We start from the raw sequence: 25,133 nt of genomic DNA on the forward strand, positions 1-25,133 counted from the left end.
TGCTTCCACTTCCCACCGTTGCCGGTAAGTGCCTGTCAGGGGGTGGGGGTGTGGATAGGGGTCGGAGTAGTCAGGGGACGGGTGGTCTCTGGAGGGGGCAGTCAGGGAACAAGGAACGGGGGGGCCAAAGCACGTTTGATATAACGTGGTCTCACCTATAACGCGGTGAGATTTTTTTTGTCTCCCGAGGACTGCGTTATATCGGGGTAGAGGTGTACTTCCAAGTAGCTTAATGATGATTAACCAGCTGGAAAATAAATGTGAAATTACAAGATCTAGTATTTTAATATTCAAGATGCTAAATAAAGATTAAGGAAACTCAGGAAGCCTAAGGTATGGGCAGTGAGATCCTACTGACTTCCGATGAAATAGCTCCATTTGAGGAACATTTTTCTCCCTGCCCACTTCCTTTTAAAAAACAGAAAACTAAATGCAAAAAGCAATGTTCATGTAATATTAAGGTTACATGCTTAGGTACTCATCAGGAAATGCCAAAGTTAAGGTTGAACATGCAACTAAAATTATGTCACCTTTTACATTTGCAATACAATGAAAACCTTAATTATTGGTAAACTTTTAAGGCTACCCTAGTATTGTAACCAGCACTGCTGGCAGTTACTCTACTATACAAGCTGTTATAGCATGTAGCAAATTAGTGGAGTTCTTTTAATAAATAGCATTAGCCTCCTAATTCTGTGTAAGCCTAGATTATCTCCACACGACATTACAATTACATAGTGTTGCTCAAATAATGTCATACAGATTGTTTCTCAAAACAATGGGGCCCTGTGTATTCTGGGGTCAGAAATATGCTGCAGAGCTATGCTCCAAAATCTGAACTTTCATTTAAAAAAAAAAAAATGTTCCTAGCCATTATGGTAACAGAGAAAACCTTGAACACATGAAACAAGGTTAACTGAAGCAGTATCATCTGCCTGCATTTGCAGAAAGCATGAAACGATAGCTCTAAGATGTGACCTGCCCCATTCATCTCAATTAGGGCCCTGTTGTCTTCACAGTTTAGCAGATGTATAATTTGGCATTTGGTCCAAGATGCAATGAAATTTGCCATTTTGATGGAGCCAGGCACCAGACATTAATTTTCTGACACACTGCCCTTTCAGGACCTTCCCGCAACTGCCTCTTGGTCTGCAGCTTTCTCCATAAAGGAAAAGGCCAATTGGTTTAATGTATGCTTCTGGCACTGTTTCATGTAGCTAAGCAGGAAGGGGTCTGGGAGCCACCTAGGGAGCACAGAGGAAAAAAATACTCATCCTCAGAAACAATCATACTATAAAATAAACACGTTATGTCAATTAACATTTGCAACCATGTGCCAGAGCTATGGCTGTTTGTGGGGGATGGGAATGAAGAATATTTCATGGGGACAGGAATAAAATGTTGCAACAGAATTTGGTCTTACCGTGCAACTGAGTACACAGGGCCTACACATGGTATCTTTTATTATTGTGTAGTACTCTATGTACTAACTCTTCCTGTCAGGGTGGTCAAGCACTGGAATAAATTGCCTAGGGAGGTTGTGGAATCTCCATCATTGGGGATTTTTAAGAGCAGGTTAGACCAACACCTGACAGGGATGGTCTAGATAATACTTAGTCCTGCCATGAGAGCAGGGGACAGGACTAGATGACCTCTCATGTCATCTCACTAAATGACCTCCCTTCCAGTCCTACGATTCTATGTCAGAAGCAGTCTATGAAGCACAAAGAAAAATGTACTTAATAGCATATGACAGAAGTACATTAGAGAGAAATAGTTAAGTTTTCAATATCCATACAGATAATATTTTATGATTAAAGTACAATAGCCTTGCAATATCCTACTCACTCACTCGTCTGTGATAATACTTTACTTGGCTGCCAGAAACTAAGATTAGTGTTTTTATCTATCATCCTAATAAAAGGCAAGAAAATAGATTGTCTCCCTGTCTGGTAAAGTGTCATAATAATTGTTCTAAGATTGATTTATAACATGAACTTTGTCAATACTTTTGTCACTAACAGTGTGTTTCATTAATACATATTACTAAAAAACACACTATTAGTATTATTTAATGCAGTAAAAATTCAAGTTTCTGACAGAGCACCCTTTATATGGTATCCTGTTTTTGCTTTTTGGTTTTCAAGTTCCTATTAAAAAATTGTGGGTTCCCAAAAGGTTTTTTTGCTCCTCCACATCGCTTTACAAAGAAGGTTCTCTTTTGTTGAGAAGACAACTGGCTTACTGTAGTGGGAAATGTACATTAAAAAATACAAGGATTATGTTTTTTTGCCCACTAAATCATTTCAGTTATAGGAATATTTGGTCCCTCTTCTACAAACAGCTGCACACAGACAAGACTTTTGTATCCACATGTAGGCCATTTGAGTTCAATGGGGCTACATGCAGGAAAAACAGTCTACTTGAATGCATTTCTTTACAGGACTGGGACCATAGGGCTTACTCGTAATTACAGTAAATACCACGTTTTCATAAAAATTTAATTTTTCTAGTTGTTGATAGTAGTCCTTTAAATACTCAGCACCTGGAAAAATATTTTCAGGTTGTAGTATGGGAAATTTTAGTTTTAAACTTACTTTTAGTTTTAAATTTACATAGCTTTCAAATAATTATTGCATATGCATAAATTGTCAAATTCTTGGTGAAATTAAAGTTTAATATTTTAAGAAAAGTACATCACCTACTCAGAGAAATTAAGTTTAAGACATTTTCAAGGTATTACATTAAAAAAAAGAGATCTGATACATCAATAAACTATTATATACATGTTTAATACAATGCTAAGTGTGTTTCGCCCAAGAAACAGCATGTGAAACATTACATAATAAATTACTGTTCAGAGGCATATTTGTTTCAAAATGTATACTACAGGGGCATTGATACAATTTATAAAATATATCAAACATAGCAGTTCCATATCATTATGACAAAATTAAAGTACCCAAGAATTAAAACATTACAAGATGCTCTACATATATACCTATGATTGGTTAAAATAATGTATTTGCATACGAGTGTGTGATTAAATATGCTATCATAATGCATATGCACATGGAAACATTTTTCAAAACCTTGCACGTCAACTTTAATTTTGGCATTTCCAGACTTCTGTGGGATTAACCGTATGACCTTAGCATTGTATTAACTTTTTTCCTTCATGTAATTATTGTAAGGTTCAGGCTGAAGGATAAGAGGAAGGATGATCTGGGATAACAGTCTAGTCCAAATGGACTGCAGCTGCAGAAGTGCTGGGAAAAGAAATCAGAATTTCATCATTTCTCAAGGAAGCTATTTTGTAGGTTGCCTTCATCTGAAATTCCTAGACATTATCTGTAAATAATATACAAGTCAAGTCAAAAGAAAAACTACATTTACGTTGAAGATATATACATAGATAAAAAGACAACTTAAGTTAACACTCAAGTTCAAAACTTTTCCCATTAATTTCAATGCAGAACGAGCATCTTCCTCCTCTAAATTTCTCTTATTAGTATGATGGTTCCTAACCTATAGAATGGACTCCATAGGGGGCCAAAAGACTGCTCTTGCGGGACTCTGAGGTTCCATCTGCATGTGACTGATGACATACCTAAGCCTTATGGTACTGGTGGTAAAAAATAAAATAAAAACTTCCAACAAACAAGCTTCTTCTGTTTCAAGAGGTGCCTTTTTCCCCACTCTGTTTCCAACTAGTCCCTTGAGACTGGGGCACCAGGTTAATGGAACAGCAGGAGATAACAGCAAGGAAATTGCCATATACTCCTGCCTACACTGCAGAAGCACTCTATTCTGAATGTGACAATATTCATAGTTGTTCTAATCTCTTAAGGCCTGAAACAAAGCCATAGAAATTAATGGAAAGACTCCCATTGACGTCAATGGACTTAGGATCAGGCCCTTAAAAACACTAGGAAGCCATCTCCTATCCAAAGGAATATTTCTTGAATGGGACACTTTCACAATATTCTAGTTCAGCCTTACAGACCTTTAAGTGGTAGTTAGCAATTTCTATTTACAACATAAGCTCGATTTAACAAACATCAGTCTTCTGAATGACCAGTTACACAAATCTATTTTTTTTTACTGACACAAAATAAATAAAGCACATAACAAAAGTGGCGCCAATGAAGAACAAGTAGATATCCCTTGACATGACAATGCCTTCAGTCCAATGAAAATAGCTTTGCAGTGGTTTGAAGGACAAGAAAGCGACCTAGTGCACCATACAAAACTTATGCACCGTACCCACTATAATTTTGAGATGTTCAATTTTATGAAGTTTTTGATTTTATGAACTCCTAAATCCCTAATTATTTAGTAAAACAGGGGTTCAGCTGTATTTGTATCTGGTATTTTTGAATTAAAGGTTCTAGCTACTAATCAGGTTAAAATTTAGAAGTTTCCATTTGCTTTATCCTAGAAACTCTCTACAAAATAGATTTTTGGGATGACTTATTTCTTGGGTGAATTGGTTAGAACTGAAACAGAAGTACAGGTCCTTTCATCCCTGAAGGTCCTTACCTATTTTTTTTACAAAAGTCTTGTGGATGAGTCCTAATGCTTCTTTCAGGCTGCTTAAAGGAAAAAGTAAGCTGTGACCAGCTACTATCTTTGACTGCAACAGTTCAAGTTCACTTAAAATTCTTTGGGTCTTTCAAACCTATATCACTGTTGGAGCCTGTTAAAAGAAAAATTTCTGGACACTACTAAAAATCAAGACTTGTAAACCTTACAAAATAAACTGACTTTTAAAGAGTAAATCCTTGTGGATCATCTTTGTGTCCAAATTTCTCAGTCTTTTCACCAACAAGAGCTATATGTTACCTCCAGAATGCTAAACTCAGAATGACTCATGATCTACATTTTTAACTGTCATCAGCAATTATGACTGACAGAATCCAGGGTACTCCAGCAAATGTAAGGGTCTACACATATAACCACGCAGACTTGGAAATATCTATGTTATTACATTTTTAACAACAAATTTACAATAAAGTAAGTGCTAGGTGGTTAACTACAGCTTAAAATGCACATTTTGTATAAGGAGAATGCACTATTTGGCTACAATGTAAAAGTCTCCATTCCACATGCTGTGGTAAATGTGGCCTTTGCATCAGAGTCTTTTTATCTCATTAAGACATACACAGAATTGGTATATGTATGCAGAAGGCAGGCATATCTAGTTGTCCCAATTCTGGAGGGGATTTAAAGAAGTTAAGTTTAAACCTATTTATATAAAATTCTCAAATTATCAATTACCTTGACATCTGACTCCCAATACACTCATACACATAAAAGTGTGTGTTCTTATGGATGCATATTTGATATCTTGGTGACATTTTATATAAATCATTGTCACAGAGTGACTGGCCTTTTAAATGGCCACACCTGTAACACACTTAGCTCACCTCCCCAAGTGAAGTAAATAATCAAAGCCACATGACTGGACTGTTATGTGCCTAAATCATGACTTTTGGGGAGATAAAAACAGAAGCCTCTAGAGAACCAGAAGAAAGAGAGAAGGCAGACAGCCTGGAGAGGCACATGGCAGGAGGAAGTCTGCCTGCAGCAAATCCCAAGAACAAGAACTGTGGATTCCCTTAAAGCAAGATGAAGGAACAGAGTGTCCTGCAAGGGTGATTGGGAAGCCCCAAAAGGAATGGGTTTGGGCCTAAAGGGCCAAGGGAGACAATACTGTATAAAGACTTGATAAATTAGACCCTCAAGAAGGAGGCGAATACTTTAAAGAGACAATGCTGTGAATAAATTATTGGGAGAATCAGGAGGAAACTGAGCGCAGGGTGCTGTGGCGTGAGCGGGGGTGCTCTCGGATGGCACCCTCTCACAACTGGTACCAACAATGAGATGACCAGATCCCCATCCCATCAAGGAGCAATGATTGAGCAAAAAAGGCACAGACCCCTTCCTTTGCTGCGAGACGTTCACCCTCCTAAGATGACATATAGAGGGGTAGCAACGACCCTGGGAGCTCCATCTCCTGTTTTGGTAAGTGCCCAAGTAGCAGCCACAACACAGAGGCGATCAAGTGACTAGAAAGGATCAGCCACTGTAGACATAGAAAGGGAAGGCGGTTTGGGATCCTGCCAATTGTGTGCACTGACTGTGAGCAAGAGGGGCGTGTTAGATGGGTCTGCCCCTATATGAACAATGACTAAGACATATCTGGTCTTGCAGTGCACTCAGAAAACCGGGGAGGACCAGACTAATACTGTAAAGATACTCAGTCATGCAATGGAGGGGCCCAGGGTACTGCAGGGTCTAAACAAAAGACTATTTGGACCCAGTCTGGGGCAAGAAAGAGTGAAGCCTAAGGGGCAATCTATTTTGGTTGTGGGAAAGTAGAGCATATATAAAGGTGTCCCCCTGCTAAAAATTTGGACTGTGGATGAAGGACTGTAGCCATGAGGAAGATAGAGTCTATAGGAACAGACAAATATGAGGTAGTCAAGGAAACATACCCAGTGTGTAAACTTAAAGGTGAGGGGATGGCCATGGGTTTCAAACTTCCTGGTAGCTAGGGGAAATTCCCTGATGTCAAAATTTTGGGGGACCTTGAATAATTTCTTAAAGGAATTAGATCAGACCACGAGTTAAAGGAACCACATCAGACCACTCAAGGGGCGGAAGGGGGAGTCCTACAAGCTTCCCTGAATGATAATAGAGTTCCTAAATGGGGGATGCCAAAAAAAGAACTTGATTCAAGAGATCTGAAAGGCCAGCGAAACACTGGCAACAAGAACCATACTGAAGTCACTTTTACAAACTGCAGGTACAGATGCGGTCTTTCTGGAAAGAATTAGATGATCAGAAAAAAGTTCATGAGGCACATATTCAAGAAAGAAGATGGAAATGCTCCCAAACTGTGGAGGGGCCGACCGTATAATGGGAATAAACCAAACGAACAAAAGACGACCCTACAGCAGGGATGGGCAAACTACAGCCTGCGGGCCGCATCCGGCCTGCCAGCCATTTTAATGTGGCCCCCGAGCTCCAGCCGGGGAGCAGGGTCGGAGGCCATCCCACACGGCTCCCGGAAGCAGCAGCAGCATGTCCCCCCTCAGGCTCCTATGTGTAGGGGCAGCCAGGAGGCTCTGCTCCAAGTACCACCGCGGCCAATGGGAGCTGCAGGGGCGGTGCCTGTGGATGGGGCAGTATGCAGCAAAGTCACCTGGCTGCACCTCCACGTAGCAGCTGGAGAAGGGACATGCCGCTGCTTCCAGGAGACGCTTGAGGTAAGCGCCACCCAGAGCCTGCATCCCTGAGCCACCGCCCCATGCATCAACCCCTTGCCCAGCCCTGATCCCCCTCCTGCACTCCAAACCCCTCTATCCCAGCCCGGAGCACCCTCCTACACCCCAAACCCGTCATCCCCAGCCCCACCCCAGAGCCCACACCCCCAGCTGGAGCCCTCACCCCCCCCCCGCACCACATCCCCCAACCCAAAACTCCCTCCCACACCCCAACCCCAATTTTGTGAGCATTCATGGCCCGCCATATAATTTCTATACCCAGATGTGGCCCTTGGGCCAAAAAGTTTGCCCACCCAGCACCAAGAGGTGTAGCATTTACATGTAAACAACACAGTTATATAATAATTCCATGGACAAAGGTCTGACATCCCTGTCAATTTAGGATCAATCACAAATTATAAGAGAACTCTACAGATTTAATGTTGTCATGCAGCTGCTCAGCTGAGGTAGATGCTTGAAGAGTTTACTAAGAACTAGGCATTAATCAAAGATACATCTATTACAGCACAATAACCCATTATTCGTTACTACTATATTTTCTTACTGTGATCGTCCCTCAAAATTCTGAAATGTTAGAATTTCTCAGTCTTATAATTTACGTCTCTGTTCAACGCAAAATGAAATAAGATTACCACACAAGGCTACTTTAAGTAGTATTATAGTTTAACACAAAACAGGAGAAAATTCAATGTGAAGATCAACATTCCAAATTATGTTTAGAATTAAAGGAAAGGAAAATCACCAGTCTCTTTTATTTGACAAAAGTTTACCTAGAGATGTTCTGATGGTTTGATTCAGGTGAGGATTGGGTATCTTTAGTTTATATATAGTATTTGAAAAACCCATTCATTTTAAAAAACTTTTCAAAGTTACACTGCTACCTTGATATAACGCGACCCGATATAACACGAATTCGGATATAACGCGGTAAAGCAGTGCTCCGGGGGCGAGGCTGCACACTCCGGTGGATCAAAGCAAGTTCAATATAACGCGGTTTCACCTATAACGCGGTAAGATTTTTTGGCTCCCGAGGACAGCGTTATATCAAGGTAGAGGTGTATTTCCAAATAAGAGTGTTAACACTGTAATAGACTGCTGGAGCAGGAAAGGATAAAGATCTCACCAGACCACCTTTTGACATTGGCACTTGGGACTTTAGTTTTTTCTTGACTTGGTTAAATATTTTTTGTTTTAATCCTTCTGTGATGCAACTCACACCCAACTCAAGGTCTATGATGGGGTCAAGGGAATCAGGAGGTGGGAAAGGAAAGCATTGTTAACAGAGTACAGAGGGAGGATTGGGGACAGATGGGCAAAAATGAAGGATAAAAAGGGAATTTAAAGGTCATGATATTAACAAGATGTATGTATGTCACAACTTACAAGCTAAGTGAGTGAGGTGTGTTTATCCCTTCTTCCTCACACCCACATTTTGACTTATTTGACTGAAAGCACCTTAGGGCTGGGACACATCTTATTTAGATGAAGCACCCCACACACTTTGAGCTTTACACATTAATAATGTAAAGCAGAAAAATACAAAGTCTACTCCTCTGACACTGTAGTGATGACAGGCTGATACATTAATGATACTTATACATTTACAATTTCAAAGAATTCCAGCGGAGCAGTGTGGCCAGATCCCATACAATATTTGGAAAGTTAGAGGGTATCAGGCAGCATTCAGACATTTGAAACACTAAATTCTTAATCATTTTGTGTCAGTCTGAATATTAACTAAAGAGCAACCTAATTGAAAACTCCAAAAAGCATAATATTTATCTTTCCTTGTTCTATATCATTGTTGTATAATAATATATTTGCTGCAGAATTACTCACCATCTGCTTAATCCCCACTTGAATTCATGACCCTCGATTTCACATAGCTAATCAGTCCCTCAACAGAAAGTCACACGCTATCTAGAAAATGTTATACAGTTACAACAAATCTATACCTGAAACCTTGAAGGTACCAAGAAAGACTGTCCAACAATCACACAAACTTACCAAATCACCAACAACATGCCCGTACTGCAGTGCAAAAGGCAACCAACAGTCCTCCACAACAGAGGAGAAGAAAACTGTGTTGCTGCAGATAATTATTCGGGTGAAGAATCAGTTAAACTGCCTCACGTAATAAAGAGGAAATAAAGAGAAATACAGTCTATAAGACAGAGAAGTACACTAGGTTCTAAATAAATACTTTTTTTTTTTTTTTTTTTTTTTTTTTTTTTAAGTTTCCCCATTAAACAATGGCTAATACCTAAAGGAAGGTTATTGAGTACATTTTAAATCTGACTTTTTTTAGTTTGCTGTGTCAATAAAGTTGCATGTTCCCCAGAAAGAAATCAAGTGTGCAACAGTGCGCGCGCACAGAATTTTACAGACGAAGAAGTGACAAAACCATCGTCACAAGTAACTTACGACTGAAGGTCCTGAATTTGCAATTTTATTTTATCTTTACTATCAGGCATAACAATTATTACCAGTAGTCTCACTGGATTCTGTTTACTAATCTGTAATTCTGACTACATTGTCAGAATATTGTTTTAAGAGTCTTTATTCATGGTGCACTGTTTTGATACTATATACAAGAGGATGGCAACAAATGAGATAATGGCCAAGTCCTCTCTTTTACATATTACTTCAGATATTTTAAACATTGTAATTTATAATTAAGTATGAAACACATTTGATATACTAATTTCAATTTACAACTAAGTAAGCTATTTAAAGCAACAACATTAACTTCCTAAATTCCAACTCCTTGACACATCATAGGTGTGAGAACAAATTATTCTAGTACAGGAGCACAGGAAGGTTTAGGATAAGATTCCAGAAGAGACTCCTCCTCTCCTCATGCTGCTTGCTCTTTCCATGCCCAGAAAGTCCTGCTTTGAATTATGTTACCTCATTCCCTCTGTATACAGTCAGCTGCTGTACATGAACCCCAAATGAACAGGCTATGTAAATCCCTAAAAATTTTAGTTGGAAAATATTTCTTGTTTATAGGTAGCAATATCTTCTTTCAGAGAAAGAACACTTACTACTTTTCCTCAAATACCTAAGAGAGACTAAGTCCTCAGAGTAATGCACTAACTACTATTTAAAAACACACACACAGACACACCAAGGAAAACCAATACATATATAACGTTTTCACCCCTCAGCTCACAGACAGCCAAGAATCTCATCAGTTCTACTTCATTAATCTGCATAGAGTAATACTTGAGAAAAAAAAAAAAGTCTTACACCAGTGCCCACATGGAGACCTGCTGAAGCCAATGTTGTTCTGCATGGATGCAGGGGTTCACTCATTTACATTCAGTTGCAGTATCTAAACCTCATTTCAAACCAAACTACACTTTCAAAAGTGAACAAAGGGCATTTTGTGATTCTGTATCCTTGATTGGGGGGGAGGGGAAGAGGACTCAGCAAACATCAATTAGTATGGTTCTATTTTATTTTTAAAAAATCCACGCACTTTCTAATAAGGAGGTTTGAATTTATAATTTAAATGCAAATCAAGGGCTCCTACAAGCACTTATGCACGTGAGTAATTTTACAGGATCAGGGCTCAGTTTTGTAATGGAAAAAAAATTCCAATCTGAAACGCTGAATACTCAATTTCAGCCTAGAGTGATTGTTTATAACCAAGCTATACATCCTGAAAATAGGGTTATATCAAAAGGATCACAACTATAATTATAGCTGCACAAGCCTCCCACACTCTCTCCTATTATAATATTCCTCTTTTGTAAAAATTTCCTAAAGTCTTCTTAAAGTCAATGCAAATATTTGTTTTTAAACAAAGGAACTGATACCGGGCCACGACAATTCAAGTTTCTTACAATTCTGTGGGTACAACAAAACTACCATTTATATTTCCCCTCTTGTCTTCTTAATGGTCTCAAGGAATTCACAGTACAACACCCAGAAAAACAGAAATTGGTAAGTGATACCTACATATACCATTCAACAGAGGAAAAACTGAAGACCCCCCACTTCTTTACCCAAGAAATTTCCAAGTAAACAATCCACCACACATTGCCAACCCTTTGCTGTCTCATGAATTACAAGCGATTAAAACTCGGCGTGGAAACTCGTAATGGGAAGTGCAATGGATTCCTCATAAGCAACAAATTTTGATGCATGCATATATTATATAATGCCCACACCATATATTGTCCATAGTCTGACACACATGCCTTAAACAGCTGAGGTGTCTCTTGAGCCTCCCACAATTAAGGCTTCACCAAAATCATTTACACTGGGTTCTTCAAAATAGGGCGTGTCAGACCAGTTAGTAATTAGCCTAACTCTGTGGTTTTTGGTCCCAGAGGGTAATGTTTAATAAGCACTACGTGTACAGTATAAACAGGCGCACATACTGCCTTTCCGATCGCTTTTGTTTTGGTGGCAGCCAAAACCGAGTCATCCCTAGAGCCGCCTCCTCTCTCCTCTGCACTGGACTCCTCAGCAAATCTCCGCTGCCCTGCTGCATTCAACATTTGGCTCCAGTTAGCTGCCCCACCCCCGGGGATGCCAAGGGCTGCAGACATGCGGAGGAGGAGGCTGTTATCTGTCTGCGGCGCCTTTGCTCTTCCCTCCCCAGCCCACTGCAGCACCCGAGAAGGGGCGGACCCCCCACGTCCCCCGGCACTCAGGCGGCACCGGGGCCGTGCCTGAGGGAACACGCCCCCAGCACAGCGGGTCACTCACCGGCTCCTCAGAGGGTCTCTCCCCTCCGCTTCTTGTCCCCGCATCCAGCACCTCCATCTGCCCCCAGTCCGGGGTCCCCCAAGTGAAGCGCTGGCTGGGGCGAGGAGCGGAGTCTGGCCGCGTCCGGGGCTTGCCGGGGCAGGGAGTGGGGTCTGGCCGGGCTCTACGGCGGACGCTCGGTCGCTGCCCTTTGTTCGGCGACGGGGCTCACGGGCCCCCGACGCGGCTCCCCCTCAGCTCAGGCTGGGCCCTCCTCCCGGCGCCTCCCTCCCACTCCGCGGCGCCTCACGCGCCGGCCCGGCCTGCAGCCCAGTCCCGCTCAGCTCGTGGCCAACTGCCGACGCCAGCGGCAGCAACAGCAGCTCAGGCCGGCGACCCGGAAACTCATTGGCAGCAGCCGGGGCCAGCGGCGCCCGGACGGGAAGCGGATCTGCCGGCCCAGGGGGAGGGATCTGGGCGGGGCCGGCTCGGTCTGTGCCTGTGCGGAGCAGGGGCGGGTTTGGATCCGCGCGACGCGCTGGAGGATGTGTCCCGGCCTCCCGGGAGGAGGCGAGTCTAGACGCCACCCGGTAAGAGAGAGGCGGACGGAGCCGCCTGCAGCTCCGTCCTGAGCCGCTAAACAAGCAGCTCAGCCGCGCCGTGTTGTCTAACGGGGGAACCGACCTGGTGAGAGGGGGCCCGAGCCCCCCATTCTGGCCCCTCCCCGGCCCGGCTGTAGCCAACGAGCATCAGCTCCTGTAGCTGCTTTGAGGAGGGGCAGAGATCAACAGGCCAGAGAAAAGTTTGGGGACCGTCTCCCAGCCCGAGGTGGAGAGAGAGGGGACGGGGTTAGAGTGTCTCTTCCGCGCCTTCGCCTTCCGGGACAGGGGAGACGTTTCCCCACCCAGCCCCCCTCCACAAAGACCTCTTTCCCGGGACAGCTTTTAGAGCGGGCTAGCTCGTGCTTAGCCTCGTCTCGCCTAATGGAGCTTGGAAGGGCCTGGGTGGGGTTTCTCTCTGTGCGTCTCTGTCCCTTCAGGTGACGGGAGTGGCGTTTCCTCTGCTGTTCGCTGTCTCACTGAAACAATCGCTCATCTCAGTTCTGCGCAGAGTTAAATTTTCCTTCAATTCAGTGACCGCACTCGCTTGTGACATACACACCAGACGCTACGTGTGCTGTGTTATAGAGACCTCCACTTCGCTGTTTTTCTGTTGAGCGCTCCCGCAGTAGTTGTAGAACACTTACTCACATATGTAGATCCTTCTGTTAGTCTTAAAGGTGCCACAGGACCCTCTGTTGCTTTTTACAGATTCAGACTAACACGGCTACCCCTCTGATACTTGATATGTAGATCCACTATCTTCAATGGGGCTGCTCACGGCAGTAAGAAATACTTGCTTCGCTAAATGTTTGCAGGATCTGGCCCTTAACTAATCGCTGTGTGCAGATTATCTCTGGTTAACCTATGGGGCAGTGTGCGCAGCACCGAGGTCTGAACGAGGAGGAAGTGAGGTATTCTGTTCCCATCTCCGATTCTCAGAAATGATGGGTTTGTTGTCTGATAGAAAAGATAATGGCGAATGTATGTAGTTGCTTACATACGTACAGTTGGATGCCCAAACCAATTGTAAATACAAATAAAAGGAGTTTCTCTGACACAAGTCAAGTCAGAGGGATGTGTGTGTGTTAAAAATTATATTTTAGACGCTAAAACCTAGAAGTAAGACTTGGGAGGGAGCTCTGTAGAATAATGTAGTATGTACTTCTTCCTTCACCTACTATTCACATCTCACTAGTAGCCAGCAGCTCTGAGGTGAACCTTGGCTCTTTTTCCTCTTTTGGGAGACCACGAAAGCAAAGACTTCACTACAAAGAAAGGATGGGAGGTGGTTGGGAAGGATCAAAAGACCTTCACTAGAAAACAAAGCAATTTAAACCACCAATTTTAATTGTGAGTTAAATCAGCAAGCCTTGACTTCAATCATCAATTTTAATCTTGTTTTGCAATTGTACTTTTTAATTATCTTCCTAAAAGTTGTTTCTCATTGGTTAGTAACCCTTAAAACATGTTGATTTGCAACTAAATGTAGTCTTTGCACTAAATTTAGTCCTTCTTTTTGCTAACCAGGAAGATATGCTATATCGATAGACATTTATTTAAGCAATTAAGCTTACATTTATTCAGATTCTTATTCAAATGCTTAACTTTTACATTGTTTATGTTAGAAAATAGTGAATAATGCATTCCTTACTTTGGTGGTCCCTAAACTTTTCAAGGTTGCACCTCCCCTTACCCCTATCTGCCCTTTCTCCCCACCCCACCCCCACCCCCGGGCCCAGGAGCAGGGCCATGGCTCGGGGGTGGAGGGACGCAGACAGCGGTACGGGGACCAAAGCTGGGAGCGGTAGCCAGGGCCAGGAATGGAGCTTGGTGGTGCTCCTTCCCCCGCTTCTTGTGGGGGCTGGCCTGGGCCTCATTGGAAATTCAAATCCAATTAAATGCACAAAAACTGCATTTTAAAATTGTATTTATTAATTTAATAAAACTACCTTAAATATATTGGGTATATAAGAGAAAAGGTTTATCAAAACGTGTTGCATATAAAACTAGCTGATTTATTAAACAAAGTAGTGAATTAAACTGATTGGTTCTCTTTACCATTGTCCTTCAGCATTTTAGAACTAGTAGATCACATCCTCTCTCACCTAGTTTTTATGTATAGATTGGTAGAGGAAAACAAGGTTTCCTGCATTTTCAGCTCTCAGTTGGTTTCTTAACTTTGAATGAACTAGTCATTGAACTAAGCTAGTTTAATAAACTGAAATGAAGAAAATATTCTCTCTGGATCTGCAGCAGATGCTACTGCTGTCAAAAGGTGGTTTACATAGAGCTCTTCTTCAGGTTTGGGAAATGTACTCATAGGACATGTCTACACAACAAAATTGTCGACTTAAGTTATGTTGACGTACAACCACCGCGGTAATTAAATCAGTATTGTATGTCCACACTAGCGCCTTTTGTTGGCGGTGTGCGTCCTCATCAGGAGCGCTTACACCAGCTGTCAGTGTTGGGCACTGACAGCCAGACCCCGCCGCCCAGCTCCAGGTACCAGCCCCAGGCAGCAGGGCTTGGGATGCCTGACACCAGAGGCTGGTACCTCTGTCAGCCACCAGAGGCTGACAGCCAGAAGAGTCAATGCAGCATCTATACTAACACTTTGTTGATCTAACTATACCGACCTAAGTGCTATGCCTCTCACGGATGTGGAGTTATTAAGTTGGTGTAGTGGGCGACTTACAGCAGCAGGAGCAATGTTGTAGCGTAGACACTTAGGCCTTGGCTACACTGGCGCTGTACAGCGCTGCAACTTGCTGCGCTCAGGGGTGTGAAAACACCCCCCCCCCGAGCGCAGCGAGTGCAGCGCTGTAAAGCGCCAGTGTAATCAGCGCCTGCAGCACTGCACACTATTCCCCTCGGAGAGGTGGAGTACTTGCAGCGCTGCGAGAGAGCTCTCGCAGCGCTGGCGGCGCGACTACACTCGCGCATCACAGCGCTGCCGCGGCAGCGCTGTGAATTCTCAAGTGTAGCCAAGGCCTTAGGCCTTGTCTACACTACCACTTATAGCACTTAAACTTTCTTGCTCAGGGGTGTGAAAAAACACACCCTGAGGGATGCAAGTTTCAGTGCTGTAAAGTGGCAGTGTAGACAGTGCTACAGTGCTGGGAGCTCTTACCCTTGCGGAGGTGGTTTTATTACAGTGCTGGGAGAGCTCTCTCCCAATGCTGGAGCTGCAACTACATGGCCACATTAAAGTGCTGCCATGGCAGCGCTTTAACATTGGCTGTGTAGACATACCTTTACAGAGTTAGGTCCACGTAAGCTGCCTTATGTCAACCTAACTCTGTACTGTAGACCAGGCCATAGTGCCACAGCTAGATATAAGGTGGAACAGATTGTTTGTTTAATTAATGCATTATTTCAAGGGACCACTTAAGGTGAAGTGGCCAATTAACACTTTTCAGGTCATAGAGGAGGAGGGAAGGGAGAAAGAAAAAAGGCAGATTAGTGGTAGTTGGGGTTTGTTAGTAGGTTATAGGTTGTTATAATAAGCCATAAATCCAGTTTTGCCTATTCAGTCCAGGATTTTTAGTGTCTTGCAAATATATGAATTTAAGCTCCCAGGCTCATCTTTTGAAAGTGTTGTGCAGATTTGCTTTGAGAATGAGGACAGAGATCAGATATAGACAGGGGTGAAAGTAACTTAAAGGACTTACCAATACGCAGGGTGGCCAGGGTCTTGGGCAAGGGGGTTGGGCTCTGGGCCCCCAGAAGGGGTGGGACCTCAGGTGGAAGGGGCAGGGGCTAGGCTCCCCCAGCCAGCCCTTCAGCGCTGCCCAGCCTGCGCCGCCTGGGGTTCCGCTGCCTGGAGCCCCAGGCCCTTTTAAATTGCCAAGCCCCAGGGCAGCTGCCCCTTTTGCGCGCCCCCATCAGTGGCCCTGCCGGTACGGTGCTTAAAGTGCTGCTGCAGCAGTGCTTTAACATCGGCTATGTACTGGTCCGTACTGACGGCCACTTTCTTACCGGTACGCTGTACTGACCTGTACCAGCTTACTTTCACTTCTGGATATAGAACAATTGTTTTGTTACAATAATTGCTATTGGGGCATATAGTGCACTGGTTGAGGTATACTACATGTTGTGATAGGCATGTGTAGGACCCATGGATCTTGAAAGCTGTGTTGTAGGTGTTGATCATTGTAGCAGTGGAGATATGTCTGCAGGTTTTGCATCTATTGTTCTGGCAGGGTCTGGTGACGCTTTGAGTTGGTGTGTCCTGGTCTGTGGGGAGCTTGCTTCTGATGATGAGCTTGGAGAGGTTGGGGGGTTATTTGAAGGTCAGAAGAGTGGGTTGAGGAAAGATTTCTTTCAGGATGTGGTCCCCATCGAGAATGGTCTGTAATTGTTTAATGATACCCCATATGGATTCCAATGTGCAGTGGAAGGTGACTACTGGTATGCTCTCATAGAGGGGTTATTTTCATATTGAAGTAGGTTCTTTTGGGGTATTTGGGTGTCCCGCTCTATGATGTGATCTACTTCTCTGGTGGAGTGTTCTTGTTAAGGTGTGCACCCAGGATTTTCTTCTCAGAGTATATTCTGTGGTATCTGAGTGTCTGACTGTAGATAACAGATTTCTTGGAGTGCTTGGGGTGGTTGCTGGATCTATGAAGGTAGGTGTGGTAATCTGTAGGTTTCTTGTGTATATAGCTGTCTGCTATAGGAGTCCTTTGTTGAAGCTGATCCTGGCATCAAAGAAATTGATGCTGGTGTTGGAGAATTCCAGAGAGAGTTTAATGGATGGGTGGTCGCATGGGCGGTGGGTGAATCACGGGTGTGGGAGGCTAGCCCCGTCCCGCCCCTTCCACTTGAGGCCCCGCCCCTCCTGCCTCCCTTCCCCGCTGAAGCCCAGAGGGCCCCCACCCCCGCAGCTGCCAGCCCCGGGCTGTCCAAGCGCCTCCAGCCCGAGCGGGCAGTGCGCCCCACCTTCCAGCCCTGGAGCACCAGGTGGGCGGTGCACAGACCCTCCCCCTCAACTCTGGAGTGGGTGGCACGCAGCCCCCAGCCCCAGAACGCCAGGCAGCGCAGTCCCGGCCACCCCAAGTCCCAGTCACCCCAAGTCCCAGCCACATGCCCGCTGCCCTACCCCCAGCCCCACCCAGCAGGCTTCCCGGAAGAGGAGCTGGGGCAACTAGCGGCAAGCAGGAGGGGGCCTTGGGGTGGAACGTGGGTGGCTGCAGGGGGCTGTTTGGGGAGGCGCAGCCTTCCCCAGCCTATGCTACGCACCACCCATAGGTGGTAGTTCTTGAAGTTGTGGTAGAAATCTGTGAGGAAGTTTAGGTCTTTTGTCCCGTTTCCTCCCCCCACCCCCATGATTGGAGAGGAGTTACCAGGCCATTTCACCTTGAATAGTCCATTGAAATATGTGTTAACTATTTATGCTAAACAACCTGTTCCATCTTGTATTTAGCTGTGGCACTCAGAGTACTTTTCCCAGACCTGAAAAAGAGCTCCATGAAAGCTCAAAAGCTTTTCTCTCTCATGAACAGAAGTTTCTCCAATAAAAGATATTACTTCATTCACCCACCTTGTCTCTCTAATATCCTGGGCCAAACAGAGCTATGACAACACTGCATAAAAGCTGGCTTAGCACTTAAACAAACTCTGGATACAGAGTAGCAGCCGTGTTAGTCTGTATCAGCAAAAAGAACAGGAGTACTTGTGGCACCTTAGGCCTGGTCTACACTAACCCCCCAATTCGAACTAAGGTACGCAACTTCAGCTACGTGAATAACGTAGCTGAAGTCGACATACCTTAGTTCGAACTTACCGCGGTTCAGACGCGGTCCACACGCGGCAGGCAGGCTCCCCGTCGACTCCGCGGTACTCCTCTCGCTGAGCTGGAGTACCGCAGTCGACGGCGAGCGCTTCCAGGATCGATATATCGCGTCCAGACCAGACGCGATAAATCGAACCCGGAACTTCGATTCCCAGCCGCCGAACTAGCGGCTGGGTGTAGACATACCCTTAGAGACTAACAAATTTATTTGAGCATAAGCTTTCGTGGGCTACAGCCCACTTCATCGGATGCATGCAGTGGAAAATACAGTAGGAAGATATATACACACAGAGAACATGAAACAATGGGTGTTACCATACACACTATAAGGAGAGTGATCAGTTAAGGCAGTGGTCCCCAACCTTTTTGTGGCCAGTAGCACATTCATGTTTTTAGAAGAGTGTGGCGGGCGCCAACAATTTTTCAAGGCTTATTTTGTATTTGTACATTCATTAATACGAAAAACATCATATTTAATATTACATAATATATGAATCCATAAGATTAAAAAGGTAATTTTACATGTAAAAGGTATTAATTAAATTATTCGGCAATTACTCTTTCACCTTACCATGTGAATTTGCTCTTTTTTATCTACCTGTAAGAAAAATTAAGGAGTTTTTACAAAATAAATATAAACATTTGGTCCATTCTGCAGAGGCGGAGTGCTTTTTTGTTTTGTTTTGGCGGCAGTTCTGGGCAGTGCAGAGAGAAGCCTGAGAAAAGCCGCGAGGACAGAGAACACCAGCGCCTGCAACACTCTGTCCCCAGCAGGCATGGGGCCCTGGCTTCTCTCCCCTGCTGGGCACTAGGCGGGCTCCACACCTGCCGGGGACAGAGAGCACCGGCGCTCGCAGCCCTGGAGTTCTCTGTTACCGGCAGGCGTGGAGCTGCAGCTTCTCTCCGGCTTCGAGACGGAGAGAAGCCACGGCCCCGCACCTGCCAGGGACATAGAACACCGGCGCCTGCAGCCCCGGAGTTCTCTGTGCCCAGCAGGCGCAGGGCCGCGGCTTGTCTGCAGCCCTGGAGTTCTCTGTCCCCAGCTTCAAGAAGCCGTAGAGAAGCCGCGGCCCCGCGCCTGCTGGGGACAGAGAGCACCGGTGCCCGCAGCCCTGGAGTTCTCTGTCCCCGGCAGGCGCAGGGCCGCGGCTTCTCTCCGGCTTCAGAAGCCAGAGAGAAGCTGCGGCCCCGCGCCTGCCGGGGACAGAGAGCACTAGCGCCCGCAGCCTGCAGCCTCGGAGTTCTCTGTCCCCGGCAGGCGTGGGGCCGCATCTTCTCTGCAGCCCTGGAGTTCTCTGTCCCCGGCAGGCGTGGGGCCGCGGCTTCTCTCCCCTGCTGGGCACTAGGCGGGCGCACATAAATGCCCCGGTGGGCGTCATGGCACCCGCGGCACCGCGTTGGGGACCACTGAGTTAAGGTGAGCTATTATCAGCAGGAGAGAAAAAGAACTGTTTGTAGTGGTAATGAAAATGGCCCATTTCCAGCAATTGACAAGAAGATGTGAGGAACTGTGGGGAGGGAGAAATAAGCATGGGGAAATAGTTTTACTTTGTGTAATGGCTCATCCACTCCCAGTCTTTATTCAAGCCTAATTTAATGGTGTCCAATTTGCAAATTAATTCCAATTCAGCAGTCTCTCTACCAATATGATATATGCCATCATGTGCCAGCAATGCCCCTCTGCCATGTACATTGGCCAAACCGGACAGTCTCTACGTAAAAGAATAAATGGACACAAATCAGACGTCAAGAATTATAACATTCAAAAACCAGTTGGAGAACCCTTCAATCTCCCTGGCCACTCGAATACAGACCTAAAAGTTGCACTATTACAACAAAAAACTTAAAAACCAGACTCCAACGAGAGACTGCTGAATTGGAATTAATTTGTAAATTGGACACCATTAAATTAGGCTTGAATAAAGACTGGGAGGAATGGGCCATTACACAAAGTAAAACTATTTCCCCATGTTTATTTTCCCACCCTACAGTTCCTCACATCTTCTTGTCAATTGCTGGAAATGGGCCATTTTCATTACCACTACAAACAGTTCTTTTTCTCTCCTGCTGATAATAGCTCACCTTAACTGATCACTCTCCTTATAGTGTGTATGGTAACACCCATTGTTTCATGTTCTCTGTGTGTATATATCTTCCTACTGTATTTTCCATTGCATGCATCCGATGAAGTGGGCTGTAGCCCACGAAAGCTTATGCTCAAATAAATTTGTTAGTCTCTAAGGTGCCACAAGTACTCCTGTTCTTTAAACTCTGGATAGAGGTGCTTAGCCAGGGACTTTCACCAGTTCAGTGGTATAACATTTTTAAAATATTTGGCTGCAAATATGTACTGCTTAATATTATTGTTTTAATTTAAATGATTTTAATGGGTTATAGTAAGTTTAAGACTTAACATAGGTTGTCAAAGTTTCAAATTAAATTTTCAATATGTTTATTTTTAAAATAAATCTGTATTTATTTTAAGTAAAAATCCAATTTAAATTAAACAAAATATTAAATTATTTTTTTTAAATCAACTTTTATCCATCCTGGTAGAAAACCACTTTAAATCCCTCCTTTACAAAATACTTGTGCTATAATGCTTACCAATTACTCCCATCTGGCATTTGTTAGGCAAATGATGTACTATGACTAAGGATATGATTTCATCATGGAGGTCACAGATTCCGTGAGTTTAATGGACCTCCATGACTTCTTCAGCTTCAGCCATGCAGCAGGGCTAGATCTTTCAGTCCTGCCCCCAAGCGGTGGGGCTCCAGGCTGTCACCCCCACCCTCCTCGTGCAGCGGAACTCTGGGCTGTCAGGCACCCCACTGCAGAAGGGCTCGGGCTTCAGCCCCCACAGCGGTCAGCCCTCTCACCCCCGTGCACAGGTCACAGGTCTCCATGAATTTGTGTTTATTGCCTGGGACCTGTCTGTGACTTTTACTAAAAATAACCATGACAAAATCTTAACCTTAACTATGACTTCTGCCAAACTCTCTTCATTTAATTGTTACTTCATCCTCTCCACCCAAATCAACTATGTTTGTCTGTTTTATCACCAGTTGTGTCCTGTCAGTCTTGTAGATAGTTCCTGCTCCAGAGAGCTGACCGTCGTCTTTGTTACATGTCTGTACAGCATTTAGCACAATGAGGCCCTGATGCTTGATTGGGTTCAAAGATGCTACTGTAATACAATTCAATATTTAAAGACTTCTACCCCAGTCCTAGTGCTGATAGCTTCAAGCTAGCAGAACATGAACATAAAAACAGCCATACATAGGGCATGGCTAGAGCGCTGTGAGTTAAACCAGCCTTCGGAGAGCGCAGTAGGGAAGCGCTGCAATCTGTCCACACTGACAGCTGCTTGCACACTGGTGTGGCCACATTTGTGGCACTTGCAGCGGCATTGGGAGCGGTGCATTATGGGCAGCTATCCCAGCATGCAAGTGACTGCAACGTGCTTTTAAAATGGGGGGTGTATGGGGTGGAGTGTGACAGGGAGTGTGTTGTGTATATGTGGGGGGAGAGAGAGTGGGGTTTTGGGGGGCTGAGAGCATGTCAGCCTGCTGTCTTGTAAGTTCAGACAGCAGCAGACCCCTCCTCCCCCCGCCTCTCTCTCTCTCACACACAGCATTCCACACTAATGGCTTGCATGCCAGCTGTCAGAAACGGAGCTTTGAAAGGGCATTTCTGCATTCCTACAGGAATTCAAAACAATGACAAGAGTGGCCACTTGACTTAAGGGGATTATGGGACGTTTCCGAAGGCCGATCAGAGCGCAGTAACCCAACACCTCGTTCACACTGACACCCATGCGTTGTAGCCAAGGCGCAGCAAACGTTATTCCTCTCGCCAAGGTAGAGTACCAGCAGCGCTGTAGCCACACAGAGCGCTCTACGTGCCTTGCCAGTGTGGATGGGGAGTGAGCTAGGGCGCCCGGGGCTCCTTTATTGCGCTGTAACTCGGAAGTGTAGTCAAGCCCTTAGTCAGATCAATGGTCTGTCTAGCCCAGTGGCCAGTGTCAGAGGAAATGAACAGAATAGGGCAATTATCGAGTGATCCATCCCCTGTTGTCCACTCCCAGCTTCTGGAAATTAGGACACCCAGAGCATGGGGTTGCATCCCTGACCATGTTGGCTAATAGCCATTGATAGACCTATCCTCCATGAATTTATCTAATTCTGGAATTGTCATAATAATGAAAAACATTTTTAATCATGGTCTCGTTTATAACATTTCACATTTGCATTTTTCCCTTTGCATTTTTCAGGTAACCTTATCTTGGTAAATATACTGGATTGAATGCATGGAAGACTGAAGTCCTCTATTTATCCTCCAAAGAGGTGCAGCAGCACTGCAAACTATAAATAGTAATGATAAAATCTCCATTTTGTGGTGAGACAAATTTGCATATAATCTGTATTTATTGATCATAGGTAATTAAAGGGTTTTCAGTTGTGGGTCAGGGAAAAGATCATCTGAAATGGACCAGAGATTATCTTGTTTCTAGGTTATAAAGGTAGAACTAGTTAGCTTTTGCAGATTTTTTTCATTTTATTTAATTTTATTGCAGTTTTAGGATTATAAGGGAGTGCCACTATAATCTATTTTAATGTAAGGAAGAGTAATCACAGCTTTGAGGTCCACAAAGAATCTTCAACCAGTTGGAATGAATATGGTTCCAATCTGCCATGAATTGTAAGGTATACCTGTGTCCCCACATAGAGCCCCACTGAAGTAAAAGGAATATTTCATTTTAGAGCTTATTTTTCACAGCTCTGTTATTTGGGATCCTGGTAAGAATGTTCTACTTCCCATTGGAGAATAGAGATTCAGGCTCTTTCTTGAGGTTTCAGTTCTTGAATTGGTGGAAATGTGGTATTTATAATATAGGGTGTATACATTGTACACTGCATAGATATATTTAAAAACTGGGAGGAGTTATCAGTTGCTTATACCTTCAAAGATTCTAGAGTTGCTCAGGCTTTTGGCAAATTACAAAATACAGTAACTCCTCACTTAAAGTTGTCCCGGTTAACATTGTTTTGTTGTTACGTTGCTGATCAATTAGGGAACATGCTCATTTAAAGTTGCGCAATGCTCCCTTATAACGTCATTTGGCAGCCGCTTGCTATGTCCACTGCTTGCAGAAAGAGCAGCCCTTTGCAGCTAGCTGGTGGGGGCTTGGAACCAGGGCAGGGATTTCCCTACACCCGCTCTGAATTTCCCCTCCTCCTGCCCCAGTGTTGTGAATTAGTTACATGCAGTGTTGCCAATTTAGTGATTGTTTGGAAATTTGAATTGAAATTGAAACATTAATACATACTTTAAAAGCATATAAAGTGTATGATAAAATACGTGTATCTAAAAAAGTATAATAGATTTGAAAAGTATGAACATAGACTAGCTTCCTTATACAGCTTTTGTTGTTATGACGATGTCAGTGCATTCATTTCGGTGATGTTGGCCAAATTATGATTTGTAAGCATGAGCTCTCCCTGACAGCTAGTGATGGGCTGGGGGGAAAGGGTTCAGGACCAGATTGTATTTATAGTCACACATAATTTACCTAGGTATCCAGCAAACAGAGCTGTGTTGCCCAAATGATAGATTTTGGCTGGGGTTGGATGCAGGGGTGGAGGGAATTAAATGTTGTTATTCTTATTGTATGAGTAAAGGGCAGTAGAACTGTACTTAGCTTGTGCTGATTGAGGGCATCAAGAGAGAGTGTGGCGACAGGTGTTTTGCTTGATGGTCTGCCTGAGTCACAAGTACTATTTGACCTGCCCCTCTCCACTGTTTAAAGACAGAGCTGATTAAGCTCCATAGATAGTCTTTTGTTAAGTGACAGCTACAGCTGAAATCACTGATAATCAGGTCTAAGTGGAAGAGAGGGCCCAGTCTGCACTAGCAGCAAGGTTCCCCCACTGAGAGCTCAGCTGAAATCACTGTGAGCTGGGTGGAACCTCAAGAGACATGCCAACAAACATGGGTGTGGCATCATACTTTCTATTTAAGCAAGTGATACCACACACTACAAACTGGAGGCCAATGTTAAGTGCACTGTCACTTGTTCATCCTGAAGTTGAACACTGGTTCCGAACAAGACCAGCAAATGCTCACTATCTTTCTGCAAGAAACTCAACTGACTGGCTAGAAGCATATGGTGCAACAGTGAAAAACTCAACAGTTGAAAAAGTGAAGACCTCTCTTACCACATTCAAAAAAATTGCATACATGGCTGATGAATGCACAGATGCAAATGGGCAAGTGTTAAGTCATTGTGTACGTTATATTGATGTCAGTGGTAGGCCAGTAGATGCATTTCTAGATGTTCAAGTTATAGAAGACACATAGTCTTCATCTGTGACAACCCACATCTTAGAAGAATTAAATGCTTGTCAATTGGACCCCAAGCAGATGGCTGCTTGTGCATTTGATGGAGCTGCAAACTTCTCTGGAAGACCTGGTGAAGTACAAGCTTTGCTCAGAGAAAAGTGTAACCCTAATCTCTCCTATACACACTGCAGAGGCCATCTACTCCAACTAGCGCTAGTACAAGCTGCAGACTCTTCAAAAGACATTTAAAAAGCTGTAAATTTAATGTCTTCATTATATTCTTTTTTCAGCAAGAGTCCAAAAAGACTGAATATCTTGGAAAATATAGAAGATACACTGGGACTGAAGTTCAAATTAGTCCAACCTGGGAAAACCCTCTGGCTTTCTCATGAGCGA

At 44.0% G+C, this 25,133-nt stretch overlaps 2 protein-coding genes across 2 annotated transcripts in view; one reads left to right on the plus strand and one right to left on the minus strand.

Moving 5' to 3' along the window:
* ANKIB1 (ankyrin repeat and IBR domain containing 1) overlaps positions 1–12,179 on the minus strand; it is a 182,070-nt gene extending 169,891 nt beyond the window's left edge. Inside the window, exon 1 of the mRNA XM_065398591.1 lies at positions 12,015–12,179. The gene's annotated coding sequence lies outside the window, so the exon portion shown is untranslated. The remainder of the gene's footprint in view (positions 1–12,014) is intronic.
* A 325-nt stretch (positions 12,180–12,504) lies between these two features.
* Positions 12,505–25,133, plus strand: part of KRIT1 (KRIT1 ankyrin repeat containing) — a 53,048-nt gene continuing 40,419 nt past the window's right edge. The window contains exons 1-3 of the mRNA XM_065398698.1: positions 12,505–12,583; positions 22,103–22,255; positions 22,669–22,793. The gene's annotated coding sequence lies outside the window, so the exon portion shown is untranslated. The remainder of the gene's footprint in view (positions 12,584–22,102; positions 22,256–22,668; positions 22,794–25,133) is intronic.

The sequence above is a fragment of the Emys orbicularis genome, chromosome 2 (genome assembly GCF_028017835.1).
Source record: "Emys orbicularis isolate rEmyOrb1 chromosome 2, rEmyOrb1.hap1, whole genome shotgun sequence".
NCBI lineage: Eukaryota > Metazoa > Chordata > Testudines > Emydidae > Emys > Emys orbicularis.